This window comes from Eleginops maclovinus, chromosome 24 (assembly GCF_036324505.1).
Source record: "Eleginops maclovinus isolate JMC-PN-2008 ecotype Puerto Natales chromosome 24, JC_Emac_rtc_rv5, whole genome shotgun sequence".
Lineage (NCBI taxonomy): Eukaryota > Metazoa > Chordata > Actinopteri > Perciformes > Eleginopidae > Eleginops > Eleginops maclovinus.
In genome coordinates, this window is record NC_086372.1 from 9302003 (window position 1) to 9324941 (window position 22939).

The following is a 22939-nucleotide window of genomic DNA, read 5'->3' on the forward strand; positions in this document are numbered from 1 at the left end:
GGCATCCAAGAAAAATAATTGAACAAACAATTATAATGTGTTCCCAGAGACGGAGCAGCTACAGGCTTTGGTGCCGAATACATCAGGGTAGGGGTGTTGAAATGCTGCTAATACTAAGGTTGACGTGAGTGTACTTTGGCAGCGACTCACTACGCCCTGGGAAAGAATCTGCACCGTCCCTGAGACATTCTCGGCCTCTCCTGGTGTCTTTCCGTCCAGAAAAACAAAGAAAGAGTTCCCGTCTGCTGCACCAAACAAACGCCACCTCAGGACATCAACACGTCCCGGGGCCTCAGCGCTGGAAAAGATCCCGAAACCAAACACGCAGCGGAGACCTTCGAGGTGCTCGTCACTCCGCGCAGCTCTTTGTTTTCGGCCCGTCCCATTGTTCCTCGGACAGGGGATTGTTTTCTTTCTTCACTGTCACTGGATTATTTGTACAGGACAGCTTCAGTGGGGAAGAGCTGCTGGAAAATGTGGATCATTCTCGTGGAATGTGGGGCTTTTTCTGCAAATACTAAAATATAAGACTGAATATTAAAAGTCAGAATTAGAGCCTCGGTGTTTCTTGGCTCGTGACTTTAGAGGTGCTGTGGTTGTTACAGCGCTGTGGTAGCAGTCTTGTGTCCAGTCTTTATGCTAAGCTAAGCTAACCTGCTGTTTGCTGGAGCTTCATATCTACAGTACAGACATGAACTTGGTGTAATCTTTTACTTGTGTTTCAGCAACAAAGCCAAATTCTTCTGTGATACTGAAACCTGTATGAGTTTCTGTACAAACTCTTCTTTGAATTCCTCAAAAATCATCCTGATTCTCATCCAAATCTACTACTTTACTTTTGTTTGCAACTTCTAAACTCACTTTTCAACAGTTCCGAGGGTTCCAGCTCTCTTGAGGCCCTAACTTATAAACCAGCAAACATATTCGATGGCGCATTTTTAGTTTTTTTGCCACATTTTGAGGTAGGAACACCAGGTTATATGTTCAAACGTTTTTGGAAGCAAAACCTTTCAAATGAATCTTTCAAGTTTGCATTTGCTCGATTAATCAGATTGCTGCTTCGCCGGCCTCCCCGAGGAATTCTTCTTCCATGCAGGAGGACTTCAGTTACGGCTGTTTTCTTCCTCTCCTCCTCTCTTTCTCTGTTCTTCCAGAGATGCTAGTAGTTGGCAGTGCTTATGTAATAACAGATGGAAGCTAGAAATTAACACGTCTTGCCTCTCTCGTTATTCTCCCCTCTCCATTTATTTTTAATGCTGTGAGCATGAGCGTCTCTCCTTCTCTCTCTCTGTCTCTTCTACTGTGTCTCTGTGTGTGTGTGTGTGTGTGTGTGTGTGTGTGTGTGTGTGTGTGTGTGTGTGTGTGTGTGTGTGTGTGTGTGTGTGTGTGTGTGTGTGTGACCCCGGCAGGCCAGCAGCACCTGTCAGGAGTGTATCCACCGTGGTTGCGTGCCTAATTAGCACACAAGGAATTTGGTGGCACGAATCGCGCAGCATCGGTGGGAAGAAAAGTGTGTGGGGTGCAATTAGGATTTGTTGGCATGTACAGAACACACAGAGAAGAATCAAACAAGGAGGAGGAGGAGGTGGAGGAGGAGGAGGAAGAGGAGGAGAAGACGGGAGGTTGGGGTGTATTGCTGTGGGGGTGGAGAGATGCATGCCTGATACTACTCGACTTGTTCCTAAAAGATAGCGGAGAGCGATATTAAAAACATATTTTAATTTGGATTTCATTTGAAATAAACCTGCTCAAGAATAACCCTATACTGATTTAGATAAATAACGTGACCAACACTAAGCGGTGTTATCCAAACAATTGCATTAGAGAGTATGGTTGATGGTGGACAGATGAAAAACTAGGTTTCAAACATTCTTTGAAAATACTCAACGCGTACCTGGATCAAACTTTGAGTAGCTCTACTGCAGCAGCTGTTGGACAAATGATGTAAGATCATTCTGGGAAATTATACTAAAATGTTTGGACACACAGTTGGTTTATATAGATAATGCTAGAAACATTTTACTACGTCCGGTCTCTATGCTAAGCTAAGCTAACCAGTGTCAGGCTGTAGCTTCATATTGACTGTACAGATGTTGAAGTAGGAAACATATTTGCACATTTTCCAAAATCTGAATTTGACTGTCTGCTGCCACTCAAGCCTTCACAAAAAGTCTTCATGCTAAGCTAACAGGCTGCAGGTTCATAATTGTTGTACAGATGTGAGGGTGATGAACAAATGATCCTATGTTTAAATGACTTGGATATTAAACAAGACTTATGTTTGTAGGTTTCCACATCAAAACAGAGATGTTTGGTTTGAATCTGACCCTGCCTTTCCCTTTCTGCTGCCATTCTCTTTGATCAAAAAAGTCAAGTTTAGCGGATTGTGGACAAGGAAAGAAGAAGAAATAACAGATAAAGAATTCATAGGTTAAATATTTTAGATTCTGGACTTTGATGACACTGTAATGAACAATCAGGCTCTGAAAGTCTCAACTTCTGAGCGCTGGAGGAAGAGGAAGAAGAGAAGCAAGGCGGCTGCTGGAAGCCATTGTGTCTGGTTTAACTTTGTGTCCACCACATGATTTATTTATCACTACGACGGCCGTTTTCATGCCTAGATTGGGCCGACGGGGGGGCTGCTGCGAAGTTAAAAAGAGCCGGGGGAGCTACAAGGAGCATACGTGACCTCAGTTTGACGAGAGGGAATCAAAAGGTTCATGATAGCTCTTGTGCCCACAACACTGAAAGGGAACAAATGGCTCTTTAATATTTCCATGCATACTAAAAGAGAAAAAAAACATGACAACGGTGATGAATAAAACAAAAAGAAGCAACAAGAAAGGGGCTGCAGCGGCCGCGTCTTTGTGGGGAAATATGTCAAAAGGCATCGTCTTTTTATCTAATGGGTGCGGCGGCTGTAATGCGTCCATGTGGCCCTCACTTTAATAATTGAACAGACATCGGGGCGGCACCTGCTGGGAGCCCAAATCATCGTTGTGGCTTTGAACGCACCGCTGTGACATTACGGCTACCCGGCGCCGAAAAACACAGACGGAGGGGAAGGGGAGAGGAAAAAAAAAAAGAAGAGGGATGCATTGGAGGCGGTGCACATGGCCCCGGGCTACGGAGTAATGAGCACATCTCCACGGAGGCTTCACGGATACACCATTTGAAAATTGTTTCTTGTCTTAATAAATCCTAAATGTGTAATTTACTCGTGAAAAGAGAAACAACAAAGCTCTGTAAGAAATCACACCGTCCTCAGGTGTAGACTCAGATCTCCTCACCCCCTCCTCCCTTCATCTCCTCGCCCCCAAATTGCAAAGTCATTGAAATTCTCGGTCTGCTTTTGCAGGAATTATAAAACCTTCTGAATCAATTACAACATCAATGGGACTGAAATGTGCGGCCGATGAATATGTATAAAAAGTACACACACACACATGCTACTAATTAAACAAGGCCGTCAGAAATCACTTCAGACAGGTCGTGCGCACGCACAGTGAGCATACATTAAGCAGCAGGAAGTTCAGGCTCGCAGACAGCTGATGCAGGAACTGAATGCTGAATGGATGGAAATGCAAATGTGGTCCAACCAAATATTTCTTTTTACATAACCACAAACAAATCAAGTGCAAAAGGCTGTTTTACTGACTAATTTGGGATGTATTTGAAGTTAAGTGAATATTTGTTGTCTTTTCGAGCAGTTGTTCCGTCCCCTAAATCAAGTCTGCCATGTCAGCGGTAAATCGTGTCATCAAATGCAACCAGAGATTAAGATGCGTTCCGTTAAGCCACTTCAAAAGTCTAACTACGTTGCCCACCTCAGCAGGATTAGAGAAGAATCCACAAGCATGTCCTTTCTGCACACGCTTTTACAACTTTCCCTTTTTTATGTTCCTTGCCCTCTGACAACGGTGCTCATTCCATCATTAAGTTGAACGTTAGCTCCGCTGTCTCCTGCCTCAGGGAGCCAAAACTCAGAGATCTCTTTATTTCCCCCATTAGAGAAAATGAAGCTCCTTTGTGTCCAGATGCTCACCGCACAACTTAACATACAGAGTAAAGAATCTAAACAAGCGAACATCACCAGGTGTAACAGTCCTTATCTCAGCGGAGCCATAATGCTCTCCATTTGACTTATTACTCTTAAAGGAATGTGGTTAAGGCTTTGTGAATAGTGCGAGGACAGCTAAAATCCCCCAAATAATAGGAAGTGGGTATTATTAACGCTATTCTGTTCCTCTAAACTAATATTATGTCTCCTTCGTTGCAATGTTGAATAGCAGTAACATGTTGTTGAGCGACCACTTTTTGTATCAGGGACAGTAAAATGGAATATACAGTGGACTTTACTGGAATAGTATTAGATTCTTTTTCAAATTTTCTTTGGAGTCCTTCGAATGTTGTCCTGCATCACAAGCGAGCTAATGACGATCCTTCTTTTTATTTAACAATTTGCCTAAAAGTTCATCTCAAGTTGTTTTGCAGCTCTTAGTAGTCGATGCAAGACATTGATGATAACCAAAAAGGGAATCTGCACTTGATCCAGACTGATGGGACGTATTCGCCTCGTGCTCTCTACTCTTATTCTCCTGCTGGATAACAGCCTCTAACGCCTGAAAATATTCACGTCGGATAAAAATCATCTTCTTTTAATTCTCCGTTTCTCTTGACACAAAGTTACCCGAGCATCCCGACAGCGGAGGAGTTTTCGTGATTTTAATTTTTTACATTTTGCTCCTTGGCCAGTTGTCCCGGGGCCTCGCTGTCTCTGCCCATGTCTCCCATCCCATCATAGAGCTGAAGGGGGGAGGCAGCCCAGCCAAGATGCCCTGGGGCCACGGCCCTCTCTGGACCCCGGACCCCGGGTCACTGAGCACCTCGGGTCAGCCGGTCCCGCTCAGCCTCCTTGAGGGGGGATCGCCCGGCTACCAGAGGAGGAAGAGGGAAGGGGAGGAGGAGAAGGCTCCCCCCGGTGTCTTGTGTAATCAACATTTAGAGAACAGCTGGAGGAGGAGGAGTGTGTGTGTGTGTGTGTGTGTGTGTAAGTGTGTGTGTGTGTGTGTGTGTGTGTGTGTGTGTGTGTGTGTGTGTGTGTGTGTGTGTGTGTGTGTGTGTGTGTGTGTGTGTGTGTGTGTGTATTCCCTGCTGGCCCTCGGTGCTCAGAGCGGGTTCAGAGTCGGGGTCTTTGCCTGCAAATAAAACTCCTCCTCTGGGGGCCAACGCGTTCGTCTCCTGGTAGAACTGTCAGAGCGAGGAGTTTCACTTTCACAGGCGAAGAAACGCACGAGAGCAGATATTTAGGATTAAAAAGCATCAGAGAGTAACTGAAAGTGGCACATGTGGGATGCCCCCATATCATTTATTCTATTAACAACCATTGTTACAACGAGAACAAGTTATACTGACCATTATCTTAGCATTTTCAGGATAGGGTTTGCTACCAATATGAACTCTTAACAAATAATGATAAATACCAGGATCATTTTGTCCCTGAATTCAGTGAAATCACAGCTTTAAAACTAATCTCTCATAGTTTCAATGACTCACTACTAACTGAATTGAAAACAGGACCCTGGAGGACAAACCCTAAACTAACATGCATTCATTTAAAGGACAGTTACACCAAATGCAGCCAAGACAACGAGCAGCTCTAGCCTTCAAAGTAAGATGCAACACGTTCATTTTCCTGCATAAAGAAACACTTTTGCCTCTTGTTTAAGAAAAGTGACAAAAGCAAAAACTCATATTCATCACTTTTAGTTTGAACAATCAGAATTAGTTTGGCGTCTTGAGGACCATACCAGGTTTGTTCGGGGCCCTTAACCCACTCAAGCCACCAATGTGAAAGCTCATTCTCAGAGCTTTAATGACTCATCACTGACTTATTTGAGACCAGGAAAACCAACCAAACTTGCATTAAATCAAAGGATAATTGCCCTTCGAATATGCAGCACCCAATCCAAGCTAACAGCAAGTTTTACTCAGATATTCGGCACATTGACCCACATATCTGACGGTTTTTGCAGAACAACTTGACCCTACCAAACCTTATTAGAACTAAACACCAATATTGTGACCAGTTTGCAGAAAGTGTTACAATAAAGAATGTCATGGAGCACCTGACAGCTGAGAGTCTCCTGCAGCCGGTTTACATGTTGCCATATGCAAAGTGTGCGTTGGGTCTATAAATACAGTATTGGCCCCGGGTACAGTGCTAATGCAGCGGGTAGCTCCTTGTCGCACAACATTTGAATCCACCATCTGACTAATTACAGATCAGATCAGACTCAGAGAACCTGAGCGCGGCCTTCCGGTCAGGAAGAGGGAGCTGCCTCATTGTTGCTGCCAGATATAATAATTTCAATAATTTTCTATAATTTCATGCATCTAAAACTGAGCAAACCAAGTCAAGGAAACAAAGCAGGGGACGCCAAGCTCCACCTACCCCAAGAAACACACACACAAACACACACGTGGAGGCCTATGGAAACGCTGCCATCTAAAAGCAGCCTCTGCAGCTGGCGTCAGCAGCGAGAGGCTTTCAGCGCTCGCACCCGCAGCCCAGTTTACTCCTGCTAAATGTATGGAATCAGGCTCTGCCTAAAAACTACAATTACAGGTGATATACAGATTGAAATCATAGGGGCCGCTTTTTTGTTGAGGAAAATTGTCCTAATGAGCGGTTTGGCGATTGGCGGGGTGGAGGGGAGGTGGTGCTGGTGTTGGAGGAGACTGTGAAAGTCTTTTCTCTTCAAGTGTGTGTGTGTGTATATGTGTGCCGGGGAGGTGTTGGGGGGGGCATAAACAGCTGCACCTGCTGCTGCAGCGTGCACTGCCACAGTTAATGATATCGGATGATATCATTAGGCAAAGTGCTCATAAACAGATGTTGGAGGCGCTGCCTAAACAGTGTCAGCTGAGCCGCTTTGCATTTTGCAGAACATATTATTTATATAGGGCATTTAAGTTTGTTATGTTAATAACCCCTGTGTTAACATGCAGGATGTGGCACAGGAAGAATGAAACTGCAGCGGAGTTAAAGTGCACCTCCAGGGATAATGGGAGGTGTGAGGAGCAGCCGACTAACATCCACCTGAGCGGCTCCACAACAACATCCTAATGTCACAAATCATTCTAAACACATACCTAAAAGATATTTCTATCCTCTACTGCCCCTCCAGGGCATAATGCTCCCAGAGTGCAGGTCTGTTACTGGTTCTCAGAGACGACAAAACCAGAGCAAGAGTGAGAGCGTTCAGATAGCTCCTTTTCTCTGGAACCCACTTCCTGTTTTTACTATAGGGAGGCAAACAGTGTTGAAGACTGTCCTTCTTCATCAAGCCTATAGTTAGAGCTGGGTTGAATCAATTAGTCGACAAAACGGCATAAATGGTGATCGGAAATAAGTCCTTAGGTTGTGGACATACCATCATATACATGTGTTAATAGCCATAAAAAAACAGAAGTAAGGATGAAGAGGAGAAGAAAAGCCAGTCAAGAGAATATCCGATGAATCAGTGCTTACCTAGGCCGCATCTGAGTGAACTTCGTGGAGCTGGACTCATGGCAGAAGGGATGCTGCTGACCTCTGACCTGTGACAACGGAAAGAATCAGACTGAATAAATGCAACAAAGAACTGCATGTCCTTTTACTAAAAGTTGCCCCGGTTGAGAACTTTTTGTACTTTTTGTGATTGAACCGATAGCTTGTAAATGATCCTTCACACACTGGCCTTGTCTCACCTCTAATTGCAGCTGTTAGTGCCTTGCTCAGGGGAATTCAACACACATGCACTGCAACCCTGAACTTCATTACTTCTTCTTTGATTAGGTACTGCCATGTCAATAGCTACCTACTTCCTACTTTCTTCTTCTGTTGCTTTTAACTGCAGATGGCAACAACATTTACGGTGCACTACTGCCACCTTCTGCTCTGGATGGTGGGCCGAGTCCTATCCATTAGTTCTCTCTCGTCAAATAAAAGAGAACATAAAGAAATGCTGCCTGAAACCCTCAGCTGATGTTGCATTGAGTCTTCCTGTATATCATACAAACACTTTCTCAAACATGTCAACGTATGACAGCTCTACGGGAATCGTTGCATTTGAAAACACACTTATTTTGACCTATAGGGTTTTCTACCTTTGCAGAATCAGGAGAGATGTAGGTTATTTGACTGCAGTGTAGTTTGGTGAACGTATATTATAAATAATTCAGGCAGTAAAAGACCCGCCTTGGAGGAGGAGAGCATCAAGCCTCACTTTTAAACAGCACTCATACACGTGTTAACAGATTTATGTAAAAGGTTAACGTCCTTGTGTTATTCTGCTCAGGCGCTGCCATTTCCCCCCTTCCTCCTCCCCCTTCCTCCCTGGCAGAAAAAAAAGGGGGAACAGGCTCCCATTTCCCTGCCACCATTATGCTCATTTGTCCTGTCAAGAGAACGACAGGCCGCTTGACTCTTCCCCAGATACGACCATTAGGTAACGCTCTGTCATCTGACAGCGAGGCATTCTGCCGCTCCCTAAAAACCCCCTAATTATTTCCTTCGCCAGAGACAGGCGGCGGCGGGTAGGTAATTTTTAACCTTTCACGTGCACCTGGGGAACCCTCCTCCGGGGAGCCAAGGTGCCTGTGTGGCATTCAGTCATCAAAACATGACCTTTTATGGCCGTTCGGAGAGCAGTTGGCACCGGGTGCCACGTGCCGGCTAATGCTAATGTTGATGACTAATTTATGCATCAGCCCATCGCATCTGCAGCAAGTTTAGGGGAGCAACAATGTGTGATGGAGCGGCGAGAGGGGAGAGGAAAGGGAGGAGAGGGGGGCACCACCGCAGAGCAAGCAGAGGTGAAAGGCATTTTGGGGGAAGGGGTGGGGCTTTTGAGACACCCGGTAGCATGCACGACAGGGAATTGAGGGGGCTAATTATGTTGCAGGGAATACATTCGGCGTGACCAGTGAGCCTTTTTAGAATTTGTCGAGCGCAATCTGACTAACGTGGCTGACCTTTACTTTTTTAGCCCAAATTGCAGGAGAGCAGAGAGCATGCAAGATGTGTGCAGACTCTATGACCTAATTGTCTTTTTTCTTCTGGGGCTAAACGCTGGGCAGCACCTTTTCTCCTCCAGAACGTGGGATGTCTAAAATCTAAAGAAAAATAAAACCTTTAACACGTGTACTTCACACCAGCAACATTACAATCGATGTTACTTCTCCCTGTGGGTCAAGGGTTAAATGAAGATGAGTAAGATTACACCACAGAAGATTGACACCATATCTGTATGGTTAATAACAGCCAGCAGACAGTTAGCCTAGCTTAGCACAAACACTGCAAACGGGGGGAAACTGCTAGCCTGGCTCCTTTGCAAAGGCTCAAAGGGTAAAAACGAACCCCACCCAGAGCCAGCTCTATAATTTAAGATGAATGTTTCTGGATTGAAGAGACATTACAATATATATAAGATTTCCTTTTTGCTCGTGTGAAGGAGCGAGCGCCCTCCTGCCCTGTCAGCCTGCGATGTGAAGGGGCTGACAGAGACATTTATGGGGGAGCACAAAATAAAAAAAGACACAGCCTCGGGCTTCACGGTTAGCTGAGAAAACACGCTGAATGTTTACAATCCCCCCCCCCCCAAACAAAAAAAATCCTGCAAGTCCACAAATTGTTATTATCATGAAGTGTTTCATCAAGCAGACAAATGGAGGTGTTGGGGTGAAGAGGAGATGGATTTCATGCAGCGGGAGGAAAACAAGGAGCACGAAGCTAATCGGATCAAAAGTAAGTGATGGTGCTATTCTGCTTGAAAAACATAATTTGTATGAATCAGGCCATGTGTGCATTTGCAAACATGTCAGGCCCCCGCTGCTCCCTGCTTCTGTATATCCACTGTCAGCCAGAGAAAGATGCTGATGAACTCTTTGTTTAGACAAATCAGGAAATTACTTATTTTGCCTGGAAAGCGTGATTTTTTATTCTTCTCCACCCTCTCTCTGGCGTCGCCGGGAAAGGTCACGGCAAAGTGTTTCCCTCGGAGCAACAATAAAACACAAGTAAACACAAAGCAAGACGGATTCAAGGCGGCGAACATCGCGCAGCCATTAGTGATTTATTCTCAGTTTCTAATCCCTGGCTCAGGCCGCCCTGCCGCCATTAAGCTTCCAAATTACATGTTCTATCAAGAGCAGCCGCTCTCACCTGAGTATTGGATTACTGAAATAAAATATGAATAATTAATACTGAGAAATAGGTTCCTGGCAACACGAATGGCTGCAATTAAATAATGAGCATTATGTTTCTTGTGTTTTTTCCCTCCTTTCCTCCTCCTCCTCCTCCTCCGGTGTCGTTTGATCTTCTCGGGTTTCTCTACCAGGGGACTCGGTGCTTCCTCTTCTTCGTTGGTTTTTTTTCCTTGGCTGGGTTGCCTCCCCTGGCCACTGGGGCGAGAGACCTGCCTTCCGCCTGTGTTCTCCATTCTTCCTCCTCCTCTTCTTCATCTTGTTTTTTCTTTAATAAGCTGCCGTTAAATAAATTAGAAAATACCCACCCAGGGGTGATCAGACGGCCACAAACCCTTGTCATCTGTCTCCCGGCGCTGCCAGGCAAAAGAGAGCAAGGGAGGGAAGGAGAGAGGAGGACAGCCAGGATTTCTCCTTCTTCATCTTTCCCTTCCTTGGCTTGGTATTCTGTCAGAGGTGAGAAAGAGAGAGAAGAACAGACTCGTTTTTGCCCTGCCAGACTACCCAATGCTAAAAAAAAAACCCTCCATACATGCATATTTATTTAGTGTGGGGAGGGAATACATAAGGAAACGAAGGACACAGAGAGGAGGAATAAAGGTGGAATACTCTGCCCTTATTGTTGAGGATCTAACATAAATGGCAGGTTAGTGTGTTGCAGTACTAAAGGGATGGAACATATCCTAACACGTGTGTGTAACTGTAGCTTTTAACCACCTATGTGCTAAAGTAAGATAAGGTAAGGTAAATACACATTTTCAAATTCTTACTTTAACTTCCTCTGCGTAATATTTAGATTTAATTTGATTACATATTCATTCTTCTTATCTTCCATACAAATATCTTGATGGTCAAATCCTAACTTTAATTACAACATTTGATTGTATTTATATTTAATTGAAAATATTACTTCACCGTCTTTTGTTCATAAAGATAGATCTATTTTATTTGATATTTTTATGGCACATTCTTTAACTGTAATGATTATTTTTAGGTAAATTCACAGCAAAAGAAACAGAAAAACCTGGAAGTAGGTGAACTTTTTTAAAGATTAGTACTACTACTTATAAAAAGTATTGACAGGAGAGGATTAACCTGCTGAAACTAAAAGTAGATTCAAATTATATTACTGAAACTGTGTAGTATATTTTGCACACAGCTCAACCAGACAAATACACGGGTCTACTCGTCCTGATAGAGAATGAAATATAATATGTTGTAAACCAAGTGGGAGAAAGTCAAATCTAGACTGATTGGTGTTAAAGAGTCAATATAACATGAATATCTGGCATTTAGCTGTGGTTTAACCTGTGATAGATATTGAACAAATTCCACACATGCATATTTATTTAATGTGGTGAGGGAATACATAAGGAGGGGAGGAAGGAAGGGAAGGAGACAGACAGAAAGAGAGGAGGAGGAAAAAACTTTGCTACATATGGAGTGCTTCTTACAACTAATCAGCAGACTGTTGGTGATTGGGGCCGCGGGCGCCAGGTTGGCTCAGACCGCAGTTAGCACAGTGCCCAGGTCTTTGCTGCAGGCTGCACAGGTTGGCCTCAACTCTGCTGGGGAGCAGATGGCGAGCCAAAGCTTGTAGTCACACTTACCTTCCCCACTAAATCCCTAATCCCTCCGTGGACGCTCCTCCAAGGCAGGTTTTTGGAGGCAGAAATAGGGGTTACAATCTGGACCGGCACGGCGCCTGCCAAAACACTCACAACACAGAAATGCAAATTAACTTATTTGTGTTGTCGGCCGGCCAAGGCGCCGCTTCTTTTGCGAGTAATTAAGATACCTTGAAAAATATTTGTAAAAGATCAATATGTTGAAATGGACAATGCAGGGATGAAGAACGGTGGAGGAATAACACAGGGGTGTGCACACTGCATTCTTTTAGAAATGATTTTCATATTTAACAACCCTCCTCTCCGTCTGTACAAATCAGCCGTATCACTCCCTCTTTCACCTACGGACATGGAAAAGTAGTCCCTCAGGTGTCGGCGACTTTGACGCACCGAGGCGTTTAATACCTTCTAACAACTCTGAACCGCGCTGGAAACAACCTACTGGATGTGGAACACATGCAACATTTCTGTTGAATGTTCCTTTAAAGCCAGCAGCTTGAGGATGCACCAAAAAAACAAGGACAAAAAAAACAAACAAGCGCCCCCTGAATCAGTGACTGTTAGAGGAGGCGTAGGAGCCTCGGTGACACCTTTCAGCTGTGCTTGTTGGCTGGTGCTTAAGCGTCACACACTCCACACACACACACACACACAACACACACACACACACACACACACTGTTATTAGCCTGGTGTCAGCAGCACTAAATGGGCTGCAGATGTTAATGCACTGTTTTAGATACAGTGGCAGGAAAAAGAGGCAGAGACGGAGCCATTCAGACGCGGAATAACTAAATATGGAGAGAGAAACACATTCATTAGTGCAGAACACACGCCGGATAATAATTCAGAGGTGATGCATTATAAACAGTGGTGTTTAAACACGGTGGGCATGTTTAAAACTCTTTGAAACAGACAATGTGTGGCTTTTACTTCTGTGTCACAGTTTATTAGTGAACATCTGTGTGTTTAAAACATTCAGACTAAGAGATGTCTTGTTTACTGCAGCGGGACATTTGAAGTGTTGACCTTTATTTATATTAAATAGTGTTACAGTGTGCTATGCTGCTGCATCCAGTCCCGTGCAATAGGACAGGAGCAATCTGAGGGCTCATATGTTATTGAGTTTTAAGATGAATTGGAATTATGAAATAATACCTCAAATGTTAACGTGATGTCAAGAAGAGCAGCACAACGTGGATAACTTGTCTTTAGCAGTTTTAACCTGTGATTGAAAGCTCAGTGACACTATAGTTGTGTACATGGCATTCAACCTTTTGAATCTTTGATCAGTTCTATAATTTGTGTGTCCCCTTTCCCCACATTTGGATTTGGGATGGTTTGTTTAACGGTAGGTGCAAACATCACAACTTGTAAAGTACAACTCCGTAATAAGCCATACAAATTAGAGTAATATCTGAAACATCTCCTTTATGGGAGTTCTTTGATTTGATTGTGTACATATTTGATTGTATTAGCCTGGACTTGCCTCTTAATTTAATATGACATCATTGTGCCTGTAATCTGCCTGTCCCTTTACTGCTGTCACAATGTTGACTAGCCCACTGTGAGACAAATAAAGGATTAATGATTTCTGATTCCTTACTTTACTGATATTAAACTGTCATGTGCCCCTCAAACTGGTGGAGGCCTCTGGGGGCAGTCGGGCGGATCAAACGCACCCCCGAGTACTGGAGCAGATGTCCTCCCTGGGCCGGGTTCAGATGGTCCCAGCGAGCAGCGAGGGAAAGGTCAGAGTCACACAGAGGGTTAAACTGGACCCATCAGGACACTGGCTCATCGGCGGGGATTATTTCAATTAAAGCTCACGCTGGCTGAAAGCGGGATTACATCGGGTTTAGAGAGGAGGACACATCTGAACACAGCACATGGTCAGCTCCCATGGCTGAAATATGACAGACAGGGAGGCGTGTTTATGTACAGCATGATACTCTTTCAATCTTTCTCAAGTTTCCTTTATATTGAAGTTGATAAATGTTATTATTTTATCTTCATTTCATCTTATTTTTTATATTTTACTTTAACTTACATAAGTTTTAAAATGGTATAGGACATATAAATTCACTTTATGTAAATATTTAGTCTTCATTTATCTTCCTATGGTTATAGCATTGTTTGAATTTATTCATTTCATTTTCTTAACTTTCTTCATTTGTATAAATATTTGTATTTATTGTGTCTTTTCTTTTACTTCCTATGGTAATGTTTTGTTCAATATCTTATTTTATTTCATCCTAAACTGAAAAATCCAATTGCGCTCTGGATAAAAAAGAGATCCTATTTTTTCCCCGTCCAATTAGCGGTATGGTTATGTTCCTTTGTTCTTGGCTTAATAAATTACAGTTGAAAAAGTACTACTGTAGATTTGTTAAGAATCATCCTGTTCCCCTCTAATTAACAATACATCCTGCAGTGACACTATTAACCCCCAATAAGGCACACTTTTTTATCAAATGGAAATTCAGAAATACACCTAGAGTGATCAAAAGAACATGACACAACTCTTATCAAAGCTGTAACTTGCCAGGGATTGCGTGTAACATCTAAAAATGTGTAAAATGAGGGAGAGGAGGGGTCCTCCCAGGGGGATAATTACCTCTCCATCTCTTCTTCTTTGCTATTCATAGATGCACTGCTGCTATTATTGGCAGAGATGAAAAAAGGAAGGTAAAAGCTGCTAACACATATTGAGTGAGGAGCATCATGAAAGGTAAAAGCAGCCAATGAGAGACGATTATCCTCTGCCCCCTGCGCTGTTATGCATGGCATGATTCGGACATGAATAGCATTAGCATCTTTAGCATTCACGGCGGCGGCTGGCGACTGTGTCTGGCATTTCACCTGCGGACGGTCCGACTGATTGAGATGCGTCTGAGGAGCCGGCGAGGACTCACCTAATTGGCCCCGGAGCCGGCCCTAATTTCTGGTTCTCAGGGAGGGCCACATTTCAAAGCAGCTCCCGGATCAATTAATGGACCGGTAATGTGTCTCATTTTCATACAAGGCGAGAGGCTGACGTTGGGAAAATCAGATATCGGCAACCTTCGACTCAGCGAGGCGAGGACCACTCGGAGTTATGTGAAGGAGAATTCGATATGACTCTCGCTATGTGAATATTTTCATTTTCTCCTCTCCAACGTTTGAGATCTATTTTAACTTAAAAGTGGCTCCATGTTAAAATCTAAAAGTGAAAATGTTTCAACAAGTTTTGTGTTTGTACCAAAAGCCTGATATCTACTCCAATCTCTTCCAAAAGTATACACAACTCCTCAACGAGGGACACTGCTGCACTGACGGCCCCTTCAGTAGCATCAACACACACACTGTTGTTTACTTTGACTCAATTACACTGTCCTGCTGCAACTAATACTCAATAGAGTAGCAAATGTGGCTTAATCCGCCGCTGAAAATAGTCCCCAAGAAATGCACTATATCCTCGTGTTTCGGTAACACTTATTCAAAAAGACAATCCCATCATTTAGGAACAACCTGAATAAAGAGGCACTATTTTGGGGCGGTTTTCCCATTCCTGTAGTGTGTTTTATAGGTTTCTGTGCATGTAAATGGTATGCAAAGGCTAAAATCCCCATGTTCCAACACATTGTACGTGATAGGATAAGGGGAAGGACATCTCTAAGTGGTTGACAATCACAAGAGAGCCGGCCAGCTAACCAATCAGAGCAGACTGGGTAACCTGACTAATGAGCATACTGTAATAGGGCCTCTTTAACATACTGGCCAATTACAGTTATTTACAATCACAATCACTAACTTTCTGCTTAGACATTTAATCAAAACACTAGCTTACATGTATTCAGGTAAAGTACAAATACTCAGGTAAATAACTTGAGTAAATGTACTTCTTTCCACTCCTTGAAATAGGGTGAGAATGGCTTTCTAGGTAGCTTTTAATACCATTGAATTATTAAGTAAAATCGAGTAATGTATAAAAGACATTTTGCATGACGTTGTTTTCCAAATGTATTGCAGGTTTTATTCAAGCTAGTTCTGTTTCTCAGTGCTCCTGCATGCTGCACCCTGACACGGTTGATTGGTAGTGAAATCCCTGCGCCTCAGACCCAGAGGTGTAACAGCTCGCAGCGTTTCTCTGCTCACACTGACAGCCGTAACCAGGCAGCACTTTAAGGTAGAGCAAGGTACACCCTGCTGTTTTCTCAACGGCAGACTGTTTGAAATATGAATGAGCAGCCAGTCTATACATCATGTTAGCTGACATGTTGTATTAAAATTTATGAACGACTTCATCAAAAAGCACTTTCTGCCAGACAGATTTGCCCTGACATCAGAGTTACATGGCTGGTTGGAGCCTCGGATAAATGTGTGTGTGTGTGTGTGTATGAATAAGTGTGAAATTATGCGCAGTGAGCTGGTACACCGTAACTTGTGTGCACTACAGTATGTGTGTGTTTGCTGAGCTAGACTTCAGGGAATCTGCAGTCTCATAAACCCAAATGAATAGTTTTTTATAGGAATTAAATGGACAAAAATTAAGTGTATTCAAATCAAGGGACATAATTAGGATTTTCGTGTCAGTGCTTTTCATAGGTGTGTTTTTAAACTTAAATAAAATATAAAAATATTTGAAATGTATCTTTACAAGGAATCAGGTGTAAAAAATGAGGTGTGCAAAATCCAGAAACTTTTTAGAGTTACTTGAGTGAACCAAACTCAACAGGAAATCACTAAGCGAACTAGCTAATGATTTAAGCTGGAAGCAAAAGTGTGTGTGTGTGTGTGTGTGTGAGAGAGACTGTGTGTGTGTGTGTGTGTGTGTGTGTGTGTGTGTGTGTGTGTGTGTGTGTGAGTGACAGTCTCTTGGTTATGAAATAATACCTGTCATCTGCCGGCTGCTGAACCCTAAAGAGGGGGCAGGTTTTCAGGTCAGCCCGCCATCTGTCAGCGCAGCCCTTTCCTCTCTGCGCACGTCAGCTCCTGATTGGCTGGAACCAGGCCGGGATGGGCGGGGCCACCATCATCCCCCCCCCGTCGGGACCCAGCGGAGGCGGTCACATGCGGACACAGTCCCACTCCGCACGCCTACAAGTATACACACATGAGCAAACACACAACGTCAAACCAAAACAATGCCAAGTGGTTGTTTTAACACAAATAAAATCAATGAAATGATACTTTTTGAAACAGAAACCAGCCAAAAACGAGCTGAAATAAAGGATTTGTGATGCTATTGCTCCTAGCAGCAATATTCTTCTGCAGTATTCTATTATACTGTCATTAAAACACTCTATATTTTGTTTCAGACTGTATGTTGTGGAAGCAGGTCACACACAGGCTGGCGAGGGGCAGGGAGACAGAGACCTGGCAGCTGGCACATTATTTATTTTTTCAAAATTAATGAACAATGTGGTTTGAATCATTCTGTAGTCGTGAATCCACAAACTCAACCTCTGGGATTTTCCGATGTGCATGTGCCAATCTTTACAACCCCTGAATCAAACAGCTTGTTATAGCGGCACAAACGTGTATATGAACACGCACATGAACACCACCTGTGAGGGAGGAGGCTGATCTGCTGTCTCATCACTCACTGCTGCACACAGGTGTTTGATTGACAGGTGAGATGGAGGTTAAATGACAGATAACTGGGGATTATTATATTGTAATGTATAAAAAAACATTTCCCTCTCTCCCTCCTTTCCTCCCTCGCTAGTTCAGCTGTCTGGTCAAAGGGACCGGGGCAATAAGCCAAGCATGTACAGCCAAGCCTCCCCCATCCCCCCCCTCCGATCCAGACGGCCTCCTGTTCAGCTGTGCTGCTCTCCGCAGGTTCCAGCCAGGTCAGATGTTCGACACGGGCGACAACATGTTCGCTCTTCACCGCTGCCTTCAGCTCCAACACAGATATTTCTCACAGAGACGACTCATCGTGATTTCACGGCTAACTTTGCTTTCTGGCTGCTCGGAAAACGCCGCTCAAACTGCATTTACCAGACAACATCTCCGTCAAGTCTCGCTAATTAAACACTCACTCGTTGCAGGTTTTAAAGACTTCTAGTGTGGCTACTGACACTTCCTTGCTCTGTATAGTGAGCATGGTATTTAAGATCTGCAATGTTTATGTTTAGTGTACAGAAATCTAGAAGGAGGGATAAAGACAATGAATAAAGCTTTTATAGATAAGATAGTTTTTTGCTACAGGGCAACAGATACCTTACCTGCTTTATGATTGCTAAATTATAAATTAAATTCTGCCTTAATTGAGTTTTAGTTATATTAAAACATTGCATTTTAGTTTGGGGCACCTTTCATGACACCTGCAAATGGCTTACATATTCGAATAGTAAAATAGGACCAAAACACAAGCAGTGTGAACATAAAACAGAGATGTTTTTTAGCAGAAATGTTCAAGGGGAACAATGACAGTACTTTAGTGAAGTACAGCGAGTCATCTTGACAGAAAATATACTTTAAATTTGACACCTTTTTTACTTTTAGGTGTGTTTTTACAATGCATTCAAGTGCCTCATTGCTGAGAAACTCCCACTAAATTACACAAAAACGAGAGGAAAAATGTCCAACATGCAGGAAGGCATTCCAGAAAATCACGCAATAAGTGCACATTCTGTTTTCCTCCTTCTCTCTCTCTCTCTCACACACACACACACTCAGTGCAGCGGTGGCCCGGGTGCCCCAGTCAAAGGTGCTGGACTGCCAGGCTAGCCGCCCAGGTGCAGAGCAGATAGGGTTGCAGCGCATAAACGGCTAATTCCTGCACGGCTGTGGGAACGCCAGCTGCCCCCGTATTTCTCAAAATGTGAAATTGTTTTGGATTCTCGCGCCAACAGAAGGACTCGACATGCAAGAGTGAAAGCAGCTCGTTTCCTGTGTCTTCCCACGTCAATAAAATAACCGCTCGGTACCGTGGAAAAACTTCTGTTCTCCAGCCTCACCCCGTCCTCCCCCCTGTGTTTGATAGACGATACCGAATGTATTTGAGCTTTATGAAGAAGGTCTCGAGTAGAAATGATGCATATGTTTGACTGTTAATGCCTAACATAATATTGACTGTGCTTCTCCAGGAAAGGCAAACGGTCTCACTGCATTTGCACTCAATGTATGCAACCTCTAAACCTCCTGCACACGCGGTTCTGCAGAGGAGATTGCGCGCAGTTTGAGTCGTAATGAGCTGAACTTTACATAGTCCATGAAATCTTTAAACCTCTGCAAACTTGCTTTTTTTCCCGGCTGCTGCAGAGGTCATATTATTAAGGTTGAGTTATCAGGTTGAGTAGGCGCAGCGGCTCGGGGTTAAAGGGCTAGAAATTCTGCAGCGATTTCCTTAAACGGTTTAGACTTAATTTGGACACAGTCAAACAAACAGTTACATTTTCCAGTTCTTTAACATTTTTAATAATTATCTATTTTTCTTTCTTATATTTTTAGTTTATAAATCTTTTTTGTCTGGAATAACATATCCTTTTGTATGTGTATTATTAAAATTACTACATTTTGTTTTGTAAAAATCAAATATATTTGTTTTATTGGTTTCTGCAATCTAAGAATTTGTAATGTAATTATTATATTTTTTAAGATTCATTTTTAGTCAGTCATATATTTTAAAATATAGTATTTGTTATTTACAAATATTCATCTTCATGTATTTCCTATTTTTTCTGCATCATATGTGTTTTTATTATTTGTAATTTAATAATATAATTTTACATTTTCAAGTCTTGATTTTAATATATTTGGGTTAGTCCTGTGTTGTCATTTACATTCCAGATCACATGGTAACTTGTTGAAACGCAGCTAACTCAGCAGATGCGTCAACATGCAACACAGTCGCTGACACTGTACAGCAGAAACACACACACACACACACACACTGTTGATGTCGTGTGTGCAGCCTGTGAGTTTTAAGCAGGCAGATGTTCTCCGTCAGGCGCCGCTCGACCTGCGAGACGAGATCAAACATTTTGGACGCTGCCTGACCTGCGGAGAAGAGAGGCTGCTCGTCCCCGCGGCCTCGGGAAGATTCGGGTTGTAGACCGATGGATGAGGACTGAGAACAGCAGAATGGCATCTGCTTTACACACCCACACACACACACACACACACTGCTGAGAAATTAGTATTCAGAGCAGAGTTGCAGCGGAGCAGCTTTCTGTGTTTTCGTTCTTTTTTAAGCAGCAGACTCCCTTAACTTCACACTTTAAATTCCCCTTAACTGTTCACCTGTTTGAATTCATCTCATGTTGTGCAACCAAACACACTTTTAGATCTTGGTTTGAAGTCAAATTCTCAAACAGATGCATAAGGCCACATTTTGGACAAACGTTGAGGAATATTTCTCTTTTTAGCTCAATATAATATACAGCAGCTCGCATTGTACTTTCCTGTAAGGACTCCATCCTTACACAAAGCCTCTGCGAGTTAAAGGAGATATTTTAAGGGGACGACAATGATTGTATTATGTATTCTTATCTGGAATACCCCTTTACGTTTGAAGGGGAGTGTTGGATATAAAGGTGGAAGATGTTTGCTGCACAATATGGATCTCTACAGATGGACCTAAATTAAGAAGAAAATGATGTTAAACTTTTAACACCTGACTTAACTTTTACGAAGAACAACAAGAGTATTGCTTTTAGGAAAACATTCTCCACTGCATGGCTCTGTATTCACTACATTCATTGCTCTTTTATGACGTATATTGATAATAAATACAAAAGATGCATGATGGTACCTTGTAAAATGTAAACATGGTTTGTCCACACAATCACCTCCTGAAGGAAGGAGTTAAAACACTCAACGCATGAAGTGGAGCGATTCTGTTTCCACTTAAACTTTGAAACGTCCCATAAATCACAGAGTGTGGACAGGTGAGTTCAGGCTCAGATGGGAAACCTTTAAGAGATCACAGGTACATCCTGGCAGAACTTTTAGCACCCGGGTCTGTGAAATCTTCAGGTGATAATTGTCCTGAATATTTAAGCACAAGTCCCACCAATTAGAGAAGTCTGTGGTGGCAGAGCAGCACATTGCACTCTTGGACCTCCGTCAGCGGGGTGATGAGGCGACTCTCAGCTCGTGTGAAACGGTGCTGGCAGTCTGCGCCGCTCGCATTCATTCCCCATATAAACTCCCCCCCCCCCCAACACCCCCCTTTTTTTGCGGTTTCCTCCCCCGGCGATGCAGACAGCACAATAGTCTCACTGAGCGGTGACGATTAACACATAAAAGCGACACGGGGAATCTCGCTGCTAGATACTAGCGCACATGAGAGGGCGAAGCATTCATAGCATGCCAAGAAGTTCAGAGGGAGCCCCCTCTATCTGATTGGTGATCTTTTGTTTTGGCGTTGCCCTCGATTCGGTGGAACGTGCCCAATCAGATTACGGAGGGGGAGGCAGAGCGAGAACACAATCACTGTTTTCTATTTACTGCGTCTATCTCTGAGCGACTCGTCTTAAGGCGGCCAGAGAGAAGTCAAGTCAAAGTGTCTCCATCTCAACTTTCACCCCCGCCCCCCCCCACATACTCTCTTCTCCTCAGTACATTTCAGACACTAAAGCTGGATTAAATTCAGACTACAGCACAATCAGATATTCTTGGGGTTTTAATCTTAACTTGGACCGCTGACACATGTGACAGGGCATCTCAGGGAACTATTTAAAACGCAGAATGAAGACAAATGAAGGATCAGTCCTTAAAGTCGCCTGTGACAAATTAAGAGCACATTTGGAGATAATCTGCACAGATCTCATCTTTAACTACAATCCTGAGCCCTTTTCCTGAGGTCCTCTGCTAGGTTTCTATTTGCATACTCACTCTAACTTTATGACATATTTATTATCTAGGAAATGAGTAATTATCATAAGGATCTTCAGTCCATATCGGATTTGCTACTGTACACCTTCCACCGTTAATGTTGTTGTTTTTCTGTAAAGCAGATGATATTTTTTGTAATGTATCGTCAAAATGATGCACATTAAGACTTCTAAAGTGTCTAAAGCCATGACAAACACCACATGTCTGCACTTCTTACACCAAATAATAATAACATCACAACAGGAACCGGCAAGGACCAAAAAGCTCACCCAAAAAGGAATTTGCAACCGTTTAGAGGGATAAAATGTAAAAATGTAAAGCTAAGGAAAAACAAAAGTGAAAGACAGCTCTAAGGGGATGATGAGTGATTGGGAAAAAGGAAGGTACTCATTTATTTGACTTTTGACCTCCAGCCATGCAACCAAAAGAGTCCTCATCCTACAGACACCAATGTGAATATGTCCACGTTGAAAAAGAAGTCAAATCTAATTTTAAAATGAATTATCTTCATGAAAATAGACAGAGAATGTAATGCTATATTTGACTCTTTGTAAGTGTTTGATATGCAGATTAAATGAGAGAAATGAAAAGCTGTCGGTTTTCTGTCAGCAGTGGTTTTGGCAGGTTTCCATCCGGGCTGTGTCTCTGGGCGTTTTGGTCCGAGTTTCAGTTCTGCTGTAAACTGACCTCAGGTAAGATGCTTAACTATCATGTCTTCTACTAAAATAGCACTTAAATAGAAATAGTTGAAGCTATTCCTCTATATTTTATATCTTTATACTGAGGAGCAGCTGCTGATGACTCCAGGATAATTACACATATGCATATAATGATATGTCAGGATTACATATGCAATGAATTACATATCATTGGAGGCTGCAAACTGAAAGACGTTGTAAATAGGCTGTTAATTTGTGAGCCATAATATGTGTATTGTGATTAGATCTGTATATTCAATATGTCCATGGATCATTATCCAGTACACTTACATACTCGTCTCATTGGTTTGAGAATTATGAGATAATGATACACTTACTGTAATGCACGACACGTCTAAATACAATCATCATAGAGTGACGCAAATGCTCACAGAGAGATCAATTATATGTTTGGCATGTGGTTTATATTCAAGAAGTTATGTTTTCATTATTCTGGGACTGCAGACATATAGAGATACCTTTATATCATTTAGAATAAATGACAACTGTGAAGCACAACAGTTGCTTTTACAAC